Genomic DNA, 11,667 nt, shown 5'->3' on the forward strand with positions numbered 1-11,667 from the left:
GAAGAACACCATAGACTGGATGGCCTATTAACATAAATTTATTTCTCACAGTTGTGGAGGCTAGAAATCCAAGGTCAAGGTGCTGGCAGTTTTAGTGTCTGGGGAGGGCCTTCTTCCTTATTCATAGACAGCTGTCTTCTCATCGTGTCTTCACATGGCAGAAGGAGGAAGGGATCTCTCAGGGGTCTCTCTCATAAGGGCATCGATCTCATTCATGAGATCTCTGTTCTCATAGCATAATCACTTTCCAAAAGCCCACCTCTAGATACCATCACATTGGGGATTAGGCTTCAAAGTATGAATAAATGGCAAGTGTCTAAGTAGTTTATTAAGTACCCATGGTAGTCTCTTTAAGTCCAAGCTGGTGGCTCTTTGTGTAGCATTATTCCCTCAAAACTTAAGCAGCTTATTGTCTATTTTCTTCCAATCAGTTTTCTTGTCCCACACCAACCCACCAGTATAAGTGCAGCTACCTTGTGTTCATAAGGCATCAGTGGGAGAGCCACACACAGTTTCTTTTTCTTGAGCCATTTGTCCAACTAAAAGTATTTACTGGGAGAATGTTAATCTATCCAGAAATTTTAACAACCAGTGTGACAAACATAGTCTTTATTTGATCCTTACCTTAAGATGGAGTCTTAATTAGTCTTTGACATTCAATGAATTTTCTCAATTTTATCTTTTGATGTTTTAGTTTGGGAAGTATTTATCTTTTTAACTACAAGTCCCTGATTATACTGACTCTCTCTATTCTTTTCCATTCTTGCTTGCAAATCAGCCGATATTGTTCTGATTTTGTATCTTTCCTATAATAAACTTTCTAACGCAGTCAACAGCAGCCAACACATGCTACTAAAAGTGTGTTTTCCCATAAAGCTACAAATTTATTAGGTATATAATTTGCCTTCTAAGTTAACACAGGCAACCATTTCACTAAGTAATTGGCCACTATATAACATGGATTACCATGCTTTTAACCTCTGTTATTAGTTTCCTTGCAAACTAATGCCTAGCCCATGAACCAAAACCACATATTTAAAGTTGTTTGTTAAAATAGAATTCCAATGTTGATTCCAATTTCTTTTTCAATTATATTGATCTGATTACACTGAAGTAATAAATAACCCTAGAATCCCAGTGGCTTAAAACAACAAATGTTTCTTTCTGTGCCACATTTACATGTCCATCAAAAGTAGGATGATGGCACTGATCCCCATCATTATTGTCCTCACTCTGGGTTGCAGGCTGATAAGAAGAGTCACTCTCTGAAACATTACCAATACCCAAACCAAAAGGAAAGAAGAGAATGATGAAGCATGTACTGATTCTAAAATCTTCTACCTAAAAGTGACACACATCACTTCTGTTCCCATGGTCACACATGATAGGTAAGTATAATCCTGTCAGGAAGCAGAGCTAGATATTGGTGGAAAATGTTAGAATCTATCATTAAAATCGATCAAGGAAAAGAAATATTATTATTAAAAGAGATAAAAGCCAAACTTGAAAATTTTAGTAGGGAACTGAAAAATATGAAATGATATATGAGAAGTAGAAATAAAAGTAAATATGCAGGATTCTAGAATTTAAACATGCAAGTGAAATTAAGAACTAGAGGTACAGGTTTAACAGCAGATCAAGCCAGGCTTAAGACTTTGAACAGGAAAAAATAACTATATAGCATGTTACATACACAGACAAAGATGTGGCTAAGAATCATTGAGGGTATAGTAAATTTTCCATTCACAACCATTGTTAAAGAGAGCAACAAATATCATCCTCCAGGAAGAAAGAAAATACTCACATAATGGAAAGACAGAGATACTGGAAGAAATGAAGAACAAATAAAGTGATAAGTAAAATATTTAATCTAAGCAAATACTCTGAAACAAGTAACAATAATGTCTTATGGGATTTATTTTCTATACAAAGAAAATAAAAATACATGATGGCCGTAGTTTTGGGCAGGTAGAGGATACATAGAGAAAACGTCTTCTCAGATCCTTATGTTTCCTGAGAGGAGAGGAAAAATATCAATTGCCATTAGACCTCGATAAGTTAAATATGCAGGTTACCACTTCCAGAGTAATAATTAAGTAACAAAAATAGTGTAACTTCAAATAATGGGAAAATATGATCATGAAAATTATCAATACAAAAGAGGTAAAAAGGAAACAACAGAAGACATAAAATAGATTCAACAAATAGAATATACATAATAAGGGAGAATTTTAACCCAAATATTTTGCTAATTATATTAAGTATAAATGGATGAAAAGTTTCAGATAAAGACAGAGACATTCTGATGGGATAAAAACAATGATAACAACTATAAGTTACTTATAAGAGACATGCAATGTAAGAAATCAGATAGAAAAAGTAGTGACAATAAAAAAGATGTACAATGTAGACATCAAGCAAGAAAAAGTTTTCCTTCATAATGATAAAAAATACAGTTTATCAGAAACACAAAACAAATTTTACATTTGTGTGTACATGTTAATGTGGCTTCAGAAAAATTTTTAAATATACACATATACAAGGAAAAGCAAGAAATACACAATCATATGGGAGATTTTAATACTTTCAACAAAACAAGCAGACAAAATATCAATATGCATACATAAAATTTAAACAGCATAATTAATATTAACTAATGCAGACAGATCTATAAATATATAATCCTGCACCCAACAATGATAACTATATCTTCTTTTCAAGCAAATTTGAAACCTTTTATAAAATTTGGTCATATGTGGAGGCACAAATAATGTCTTAACAAATATCAAAAATATGAAACAAGATGTTTTCTAATCACAATGTAATCAATTGAGAAATAAATCACCAAAAAGTGAATATAATCCCCATATATTACAATTCAGATATACACATTTAAGTGACCCATGTGAAAGAAGATATTGCAAAGGAAATTTAAAATATTTAACTAACTATAATGAAAAACAAAAGCAAATTTATAATCTAAAGTGTTTATATTGGAAAAGAAGAAAGGCTGATATTTTAATGAGCTAAGAGTCAATCACAAAAATTGAGTAAAAGGATAACAAATTGCCCAGATAACTTGAGAGGGGGGAAAAAAAGAAATGAAATCATTAAGATGGAATATAAAAAGAAACTAAAAAAATAAAATAAAGTAAGATCAACAAAATTCTGAAAAACTGTCAAGACTGATAAATTATGCCCCCCCAAAATAAGTGGAGAATCACACACACACACACACACACACACACACACACACCTGCACCCATACACTGTTAGAAATGAAGAAGAGGCTATCACCACAAATCTTGCAGACATTAAAAGGAAACAAAGAGAAAATAATAAGCAAATGTGTATGAATAAGTTTTTAATGTTACTTACTTAATTGGCATAGCTTTGTGAATGATTACAAGGCACACATTCTTGCGCTAACTTTACAGAACAAGAAAAAGAACCCTGCATCCCCATGTTTATAGCAGCACTATCAACAGTAGCCAAAGTATGGAAAGATCCCAAATATCCATCGATGGATGAATGGATAAAGAAGATGTGGTATATATACAATGGAGTATTACTTGGCAATCAAAAAGAATGAAATCTTGCCATTTGCAACTACGTGGATGGAACTGGAGGGTATTATGCTAAGTGAAATTAGTCAGAGAAAGACAAAAATCATATGACTTCACTCATATGAGGACTTTAGGAGACAAAACAGATGGACATAAGGGAAGGGAAGCAAAAATAATATGAAAACAGGGAGGGGGACAAAACAGAAGAGACTCATAAATATGGAGAACAAGCTGAGGGTTACTGGAGGGGTTGTGGAAGGAGGGATGGGCTAAACGAGTACGGGGCATTAAGGAATCTACTCCTGAAATCATTGTTGCACTATATGCTAACTAATTTGGATGTAAATTTTAAAAAATTAAAATTAAAATTAAAAAAATAAAATAAAATACATATAATCAGAAAAAATAAACAGAAAAAAAAGAAAGAAAAATAATCCTAACAGTGCCCAGAAGCCCCCACTGTGTCTGATACCAACCACAGTTCTCTTCCTCCAAAAGTAACCACTCTCCTGGCTTTTATAGCCTCACTTCCTTGCAGGAAACACCAGGAAAGGAGCTTGAGGAAAAGCTACCAATTAGGTAGAAGGGAATCATAGAGTGGCATGTCAGGAGCCAAGACAAAAAAAAAAAAAAAGTGGGGGGGGGGGGGAGGTAGGGAAATAAGTGAGAGTAGGAGGAAGGGGAAAGTCAGAAGAGTGTACCCTCAGATGGGAGGTACCAAAGTTGGCTAATATTCCTGTGGGGTGGTCCAGCTGAAAGAGAAAGAAGCAAGCAAAGCTAGAAGTTGAGTATGAGAATCAAAGAATCCAAGAATATGAGAGAGCTAAAAGAGATGGGGTGCAGAGCCCAAATGAAGGATCAGAGTGTTTCTGGACTTAGAAGTGAAAAGATGGAGAAATTCCTAGCGATTTCAATATTTAAATGAAATATGAGTCAAAGTTAAAGGTGGGGATGAAAGTATAGGAAGGAGGAATGAGAAATTTGTGGAGAAAAGAAAAGGAACAAAACACTAACTCAAGAAGTGAGAAAGCAATTTACAAGACAAATCCAGTTGAGATGTCAGTCAGAGTGAAGTGTCCCCTTGTGCAGTTTTGTATGATTTCTTTAAAGGGAAACCAGTTGGCCCGACTGCATCTCCTTCCTCCTGCAACATGCATCTGTCTGTATGTAAGCACAGAACTCATGGTTGGATGGTTGAGTCATCAGAGTGGGGTTTTACCAGGCAGAAATGACAGAAGGAGCAAAAAGAAGGTTATGGAGATTGAATAAAGCAATAATAATGATGAGCCGTGGGCTCTGAGTTGTGCAAGGAAGAACATGAAGACAGGAGGGAGATGTTAGCTAGTAAGAAAGTATTGGGGTAGATTAATTGGAGAGAATTAGTTGATCAGAATTTTTACCCTGTGATTATTTGAGCCCATGCACTGTTAGGAAGGGAGGTGGTTGCAGAATTGGGATAAATTGAGGATTTCAAAGGCAGTACAGTTTCTATCAATGACAAGTTCCAGGTTGGACTGTGGGAAGGGAAGGCTGAGGGGGAGGGAAAGAAAGGGTGATTGGAGAAATATTAGACAAGGAACTGAGGGGCCAGCATGCCACATGGGATATATCCCAGAATGTCAGAGTCACTGAGGGATGGTATGAGAGGGGAAGATGGGGAAAGCTCTAATGAGGAAGCTCTCAGTGAATGAAGAAGAGAGGCTAGGAGGTTGATAGCAAAGAGGGAGAGAAGAGGATGATTATACCGGTTAAAGGCCTTGTGCCCATCAGATCGTCTCCGCACTTGCTCTGTGCCCCAGAGACCCCCATATGCAATCCTTCAAAGCGATCCCTTACCCTCTGGTTTCTGATTCAGTCACTGGAGAGCCTCTCAGGAGCTTGGAGGCAGGGAGGCCTGAATACCTACTCTCCAGGTTGCACCAGGTCGACTGTCCCTTGGCTGCAGGTCACCCAAGAGTCTCCCATTCTGGGTTTTGATAATAACTCCCTCCTTCCTCCTTTTAGATGACCTCTGTTTTTAACTTCAGTTTCCTGCACTATTCTGTGTGGTTTCTGTACACCCTATTTGTATTTTTCTGAATTGTCCCTTCCTTTTTAAAGCCCTTCTTGAATTTTCCTTCTTTGAGTGTGCCATTTGTTTCTTTGCTGGGACTCTGACTAATAGCATGATAGAATCCAACAGCGTGAGCATAGGGTTTTGAAGAAAGAAAGAAAGAAAGAAAGAAAGAAAGAAAGAAAGAAAGAAAGAAAGAAGGAAAGAAAAGAAAGAAGAGAAGGAAGTAAGGAGGCAGGGAGGGAGGGAAGGAAGAAAGGGAGAGAGGGGGAGAGAGAGGGAAAGAGAAGAGAGGAAGAAAGAGAGAAAGAGCAAAAGGAATAAGGAAGGAAGGAAGGAAAGAGAAAAGGCCTAATGACCCAGAAGTGGTAATGAGAATTAAGAGGACACCCGCCCCACCACATGACTCAGAAGTATGTAGTGCCTGAGAGAAAAACACTGCCTCAGATAGGAGGGCTCTAGGGGAAGAAATTTCCTCAGTGACCTGCCAGACATCTGGTAGAGGCCACGAGTTGAAAGAATGGCAAAAAAAAAAAAAAAAAAAAAAAAAAGATTTGACAGTGTTTGACAGTGGAGAGGAACATGGGACAAAATGAAGGAAGGCTGCCAGATTTCTTAGCTCCTATAGATATATGACCATTAAGCTATGAATGTACATTATACACTATTCTTCAAGACAAGGGAATAAGGACCCAGAAGGCAATTCAGACACCATCAGAGCTGCTTCCTCAGTTTCAGAGAAGAGGGCCATTGTCTCAGTTTCAACAGGCAAGGTGGCAGCCACCTGGAACCTTGAGGCAGTGACCCTTGCCTAGCAGAGCAGCAGAGGCAGGACCTCCACCCAGGGGGTCCAGAAGGCAGAGCACTGAAACAAAGAGTATCTTGAGCCTTAAGATCTAACGACATTTATGTGCTTAGGACCTATTTCTCCTTTTGAAATGGAATGTCTATCCCATGCCTGTCCCACCATTGTATTTTGGAAGTACATGACTTAACCTGGTTTCACAGTTTCACAGCTGGAGAGAAATTTGCCTCAGGTTGAATTATACCTTGGATCTAACCCGTTCCGATTTAGATAATATTTAGATAATAACATAATATTTAGACAATATTTAGATAATATTTGGACTTTATACTTTAGAGTTGATGCTGGAATAAGTTAAGATCGGAAGGCAGGTACTGTTGGGATGGAATTAATGTATTTTTCATAGGAGAAGGAGTGAATTGGGGACAGAGGACAAGGAACAGAATGGTATGGCTGAATGTTTGCCTCCCTCCAAAATTCATGTTGAAGTCCTGATTTGGAGGTGTGAACTTTGGGGTGTGATTAGGTTTAGGTGAGGTTATGAGAGTAGGACCCCCACAATGGAATTGGTACCTTTCAGTGACGGGACCTCATTCTCTCTTCTATGTGAGGACACAGTGAGAAGGCATCTGTCCACAAGCCGGGAAGAAAGTTCCTACCAGGAACAGAATCTACCAGCACCTTGATCTTGGACTTCCCAGCCTCCAGAACTGTGAGATATAAATGCCTATTGTTTAAGTACTCAGTCTATGGTAATTTGTTATATCACCTGAGCTGAATAAGATAGAGGGGAGATGGCCAATCACAGGGCAGTGACAGGAATGGAAGGGATGGTTGCAGACTGGGACAGATTAGGGGCATACAGAGAACATAAAAGAAATTTCAGGTGGTAATGAATGTCTGCAGAGGTTAGACCTCTGAGGATGATCAAAGCAAACAGGGAATCAAAGCAAATAGGATTAGAGGCAAATGGACTTTAGGATCTAGTGTTGCATTATGTCCCCATACATTTCAATTTATATCGCAATTGGGCATTCAGGTCATAGGCAGGTTTTTTGGCAAGCACCAGGGCAAGGTCACTCTTATAGGCTTTGTTCAGTGGTCTAACTACAGATAAAGGGCACTACTCTCAGGATGCAAACGTTATTCTGCAAGTGATAGAAAGCTTTTTAAAATGGAAGAGACTGGGATGTGTTAAGAGCTGATGGGAAAGCAAGAGGTCGAAGACAGAGAAGAGAGGGCAATCAGTCATGAGAAGTCCCAGAGGCAACTGGATCCCGAGGGTGGGTGATGGGATTGTCTTTCATTCTGACAGGAAGGAGATACCTTGCTAAGATGTCACAGGATCTGTTGAGAATGGCATGTAATTTACTCTGCACACTAATTACTCACAATGAATTCATGATGACACATTAAGGTAACAAATTCTGGGCTGGACAGGTCTGTATTCTTCTCAGTGTATTTCTTGTTTCCAGTTTGACCTGCCCTGGGATGTCTGCTTCTTTCTTTTTGACCACTATGAATGTTACCAGTGGTTCTTATCTGTGAGTAGAGCCACGCAAGACTGCGTGTCTTCTGTGTATCTGAATTCTCAAGTCAAAAAATAAGGATTTCTTCTCTGCCCTCTTATGGTCCAGCAGAAACATTCTCTGTGTTGTGAGGATGCTAAAATCCTAAAAGTCCTGTCATGGGAGGAGTCCTTAACTGTTTTGAGTCCAAACATGGTACTATGATGTTTCCTATAGAACATCATCACATGTTCAAGCATTATCAACTAGGGATGTCACTGGTTACAGTAGGTCCACTAAAGCAGTAACTATCTACACCCTGAGAACAGAGACAGGTGGATCAAAATCAAAAGATCAGAAGGTTGAACAAAATCAAATGAGGGAAGTCGTGGTATTTTCCTAAAAGATATGAAAATAAGATACCAAGTCCAAGGTAAATCCAGACAGATCCCATATCCAAGTCTAAGCTCCAAAGGAGGCAGAGTTCAAGCTAAAGGGAATATGGACTGAGCAAGTCTCTAACACACAGGACTGAAACCAGCCCAGGGTTGTATTACAAAATAAGAGAGTGAAACACAAATGGGGAAGGGACCAGTGAAGCTTTCTCAGCTGGTCTACAAAGAACTTCTGCAGGCATGGCTCCATGAGGATTAAAGAGTAACTCCCCAAAATGCCCAGGAGAAAGGGAAAAGAAATATTCACACTAGTTTAGGAAGGAAGAGTAGAATGGGAGAGGTCTGAGAGCTGACGGCATAGGAAAGTTCCTGGCACGCCCTCTTGAGCACAGATCAGTGACAATATCCAAGTGATTTCTAGGGCAAGATTATTAATATTCTACCATTGATTAGAAGGAAACATTGAGTAGAAGCTCAGGGGTGGGTGTGCTATTCCACAGGAACAGTTATGTTCCCCTAACACCATCACCTGCACACAGCAAACACATATAGTGCAACCTTGAAATAACTTGATTAACGTACATAACCAGGTGTATATTTCTTCTGAAGTAAACACCTCCCACCCAGGAGACTGAAGGTGAAGCTGATCTGAGAGAGGAAAAAGTTTCTTTTATTCCTGAGCTTCAAAGATGCTGAGGTTGAGCAAAGATGCTGACTGTATGAGACTTCCAGGTCACCAGGTCAGTTATGGAGGGAATGTTGAGGTTGGGAGGTCCACACCCAGTTCCAGGACAAAGGAGACAGCGCCCTGGCAGCTGGTCGGCCTGTGTTTCAACAGTGACACCATGTGGCAGCAACGGCTACAGGGACAGCAGAAGACCATTAGACTTCTGTTTTTCTCTCTGACACACCTGACTATTGACTAAGACTGTTGACACTCCGATGACAAAGCCCCTCAGATTCCTGCACCTACTCGCCGCTCCTGTGTGCTCTGGATGTGGGCGTTAGTAGGGGGGAAATGCTCAGGCAAGGAAGGAAGATCTTCAAAGGTTGGGAGAGGAGGACCAGACTCACTTTGAAGAAAGAAACAGAACTGCCTAGTACCACTGGAAAAACAAGTGACTACAGCCCTAAGACAGGTCTTACTTTGCAATACTCATGATATTCAGGACCTGTCTGGAGTTACACAGTAAAATCATACAAGTCAGAACAAGTAGGAACCCTGTACAGTTTTTTTTTTTTTTTTTTTTTTTTTTTTTTTTTTTTTTTTTCAACGTTTATTTATTTTTTTTTGGGACAGAGAGAGACAGAGCATGAACGGGGGAGGGACAGAGAGAGAGGGAGACACAGAATCGGAAACAGGCTCCAGGCTCTGAGCCATCAGCCCAGAGCCTGACGCGGGGCTCGAACTCACGGACCGCGAGATCGTGACCTGGCTGAAGTCGGACGCTTAACCGACTGCGCCACCCAGGCGCCCCAACCCTGTACAGTTTTGAAACAGTGTGGATTTGGCATGAGGCCAAGGGGGTGAAAATCACAGTTCTTGCAGTGATCAGCAGCGTGACCTTGGACATATTCCTTAAACCATCTGAGCTTTGATTCCCACGCCCACCAATGGAGATGAGGTACAGGATCAATGTGATCATTATAGCCATGGTGTTTCCACACTGTGAAATCTCACATCCTTTCTCTGCTTCTCAGGACACGTTGCAACGATGCTTTTGCCGTCAGCATGAGAATAACGAGCCAAGATTGGAACTGGCTACATCTCTGACTTGTTTATAATGGTGACAAATTTATATTAAACTGTATGAGAGGGAAATGATTAAATCAGTATGGCGAATTCATATTAGGAAATATTAAGCAGTTATTAAAATGAAGCCTTTGGTGAATTCCAATGACATTAGAGATTGCTGACAGACCAATATGAAGTGGGAAAGGAAGTACATAAAGCCTCATATGTAATGTAACCAAGATCACATTTCATATATAGTACTCACATATGCATAGATGCATCAGCACAGAATCACAGAGGCTTAACAGAGACGGAAAAATCTTAATAATGCATCTCTCATAGTTTTTAAAGTGGTTTTGGTGGGGGGCATATTCCGATTTTATCTTCATTAAGTAAAACACTTTAAAAATGAACTTAGAAAAACAAACAAACAAACAAACAAATGAACTTCGAGGTGCCTGGGCAGCTCAGTAGATAAAGCGTCCGAATCTTGATTTCAGCTCAGGTCATGATCTCATGGTTTGCAGGATCAAGCCCTGTGTTGGGCTCTGTGCTGACAGCACGGAGCCTACCTGGGATTCTCTCCTCCCTCTCTCCCTGCCCCTCCCCTGTTCACTCTGTCTCTCTCTCTGTCTCTCTCTCTCTCTCTCAAAATAAATAAACTTTAACAATATATTTTAAATGAAATTAAATAGTAGCACTGCTTGATAGCTTTCTCAGTGTAATGTCAGCTACCATCCTAAGAGACAAGGGCTTCATCTTCTCTTTTGTATGCCCCCACTCTAGATTAATGTATGGGAGACGTTTCGTACATCCTCCAAATGTATTTCCCCTTGGTCTAGGCCACACTCTAGTGGATACCCACTCTAGGTTCTGAAGTGGATCCTAGTATCTTGCCAGACAGCTGATTTGCAAATACTTTCTTCCACTGCATGGATTTTGTTTTCACCTTCTGGGAAATGCCCTTTGCAGCAGAAAGTTTAAAATTTCATCATTTTTGCTTCTGTCACTTGTGCTTTGGGGTCCTATCTAAAAGGTTTTATCCACCAAATCTTTTAAAAGGAGTCAGAAGCAACAAAATGCTATATACTGGAGTGTTGTCCCTTCTTGGCTACTTGTTTCCTTTTTCCTGGTTTCTCACAAAATTCCTGATGAGGATCCTAATTTTGCAGCACCTGGTTTGAATCTCCCCTGGTGTCATCATCATTCTCCCCTCCCTGCTTGTCATCACACTGTTAGAACCTTGCCGTGTCTTCTCTTGCCAAGTCCAGGCTCCAGCAAGCCTTCCCTCAGTCTTTTATGGGCTTCTGGCCAACAGAAGATAAACCAGTTAATCTACAATAGTCATCTCACCAAAATGCCACCTTGACCACGAGCAAGACAACCCTTTCTATTGTCATGCAAAACCATTGGACTCTTCTTGATTCCAAATTCCACATTCTGCACCAGGTTCTGGACATTCCTCTGCATAACAAAAATTTTACTAAATCACTGGCCACGTTCCCAAACTCTCCAGAATGTGAGCTTCTACTGAACATTAACTTTGCCCCACTCTTGGAATAGGAAAAGTATTGCAATTTTAAAAACAGGACCCTATTAACTTTT

At 39.7% G+C, this 11,667-nt stretch overlaps 1 long non-coding RNA gene across 2 annotated transcripts; it reads right to left on the reverse strand.

Moving 5' to 3' along the window:
• Positions 1-1,952: 1,952 nt before the first annotated feature.
• On the reverse strand, positions 1,953-11,447 carry LOC122199495. 2 transcript variants are annotated; one of them, XR_006193541.1, is made up of 3 exons: positions 11,238-11,447; positions 10,328-10,475; positions 1,953-2,013 (listed from the first exon to the last, which is right to left on the reverse strand). It is a non-coding gene; the product is annotated as an uncharacterized LOC122199495 (long non-coding RNA). The 2 variants fall into 2 exon arrangements; XR_006193540.1 differs by having other exon boundaries at positions 10,928-11,447.
• Between the last annotated feature and the right edge of the window lie 220 nt (positions 11,448-11,667).

The sequence above is a fragment of the Panthera leo genome, chromosome A1 (genome assembly GCF_018350215.1).
Source record: "Panthera leo isolate Ple1 chromosome A1, P.leo_Ple1_pat1.1, whole genome shotgun sequence".
Lineage (NCBI taxonomy): Eukaryota > Metazoa > Chordata > Mammalia > Carnivora > Felidae > Panthera > Panthera leo.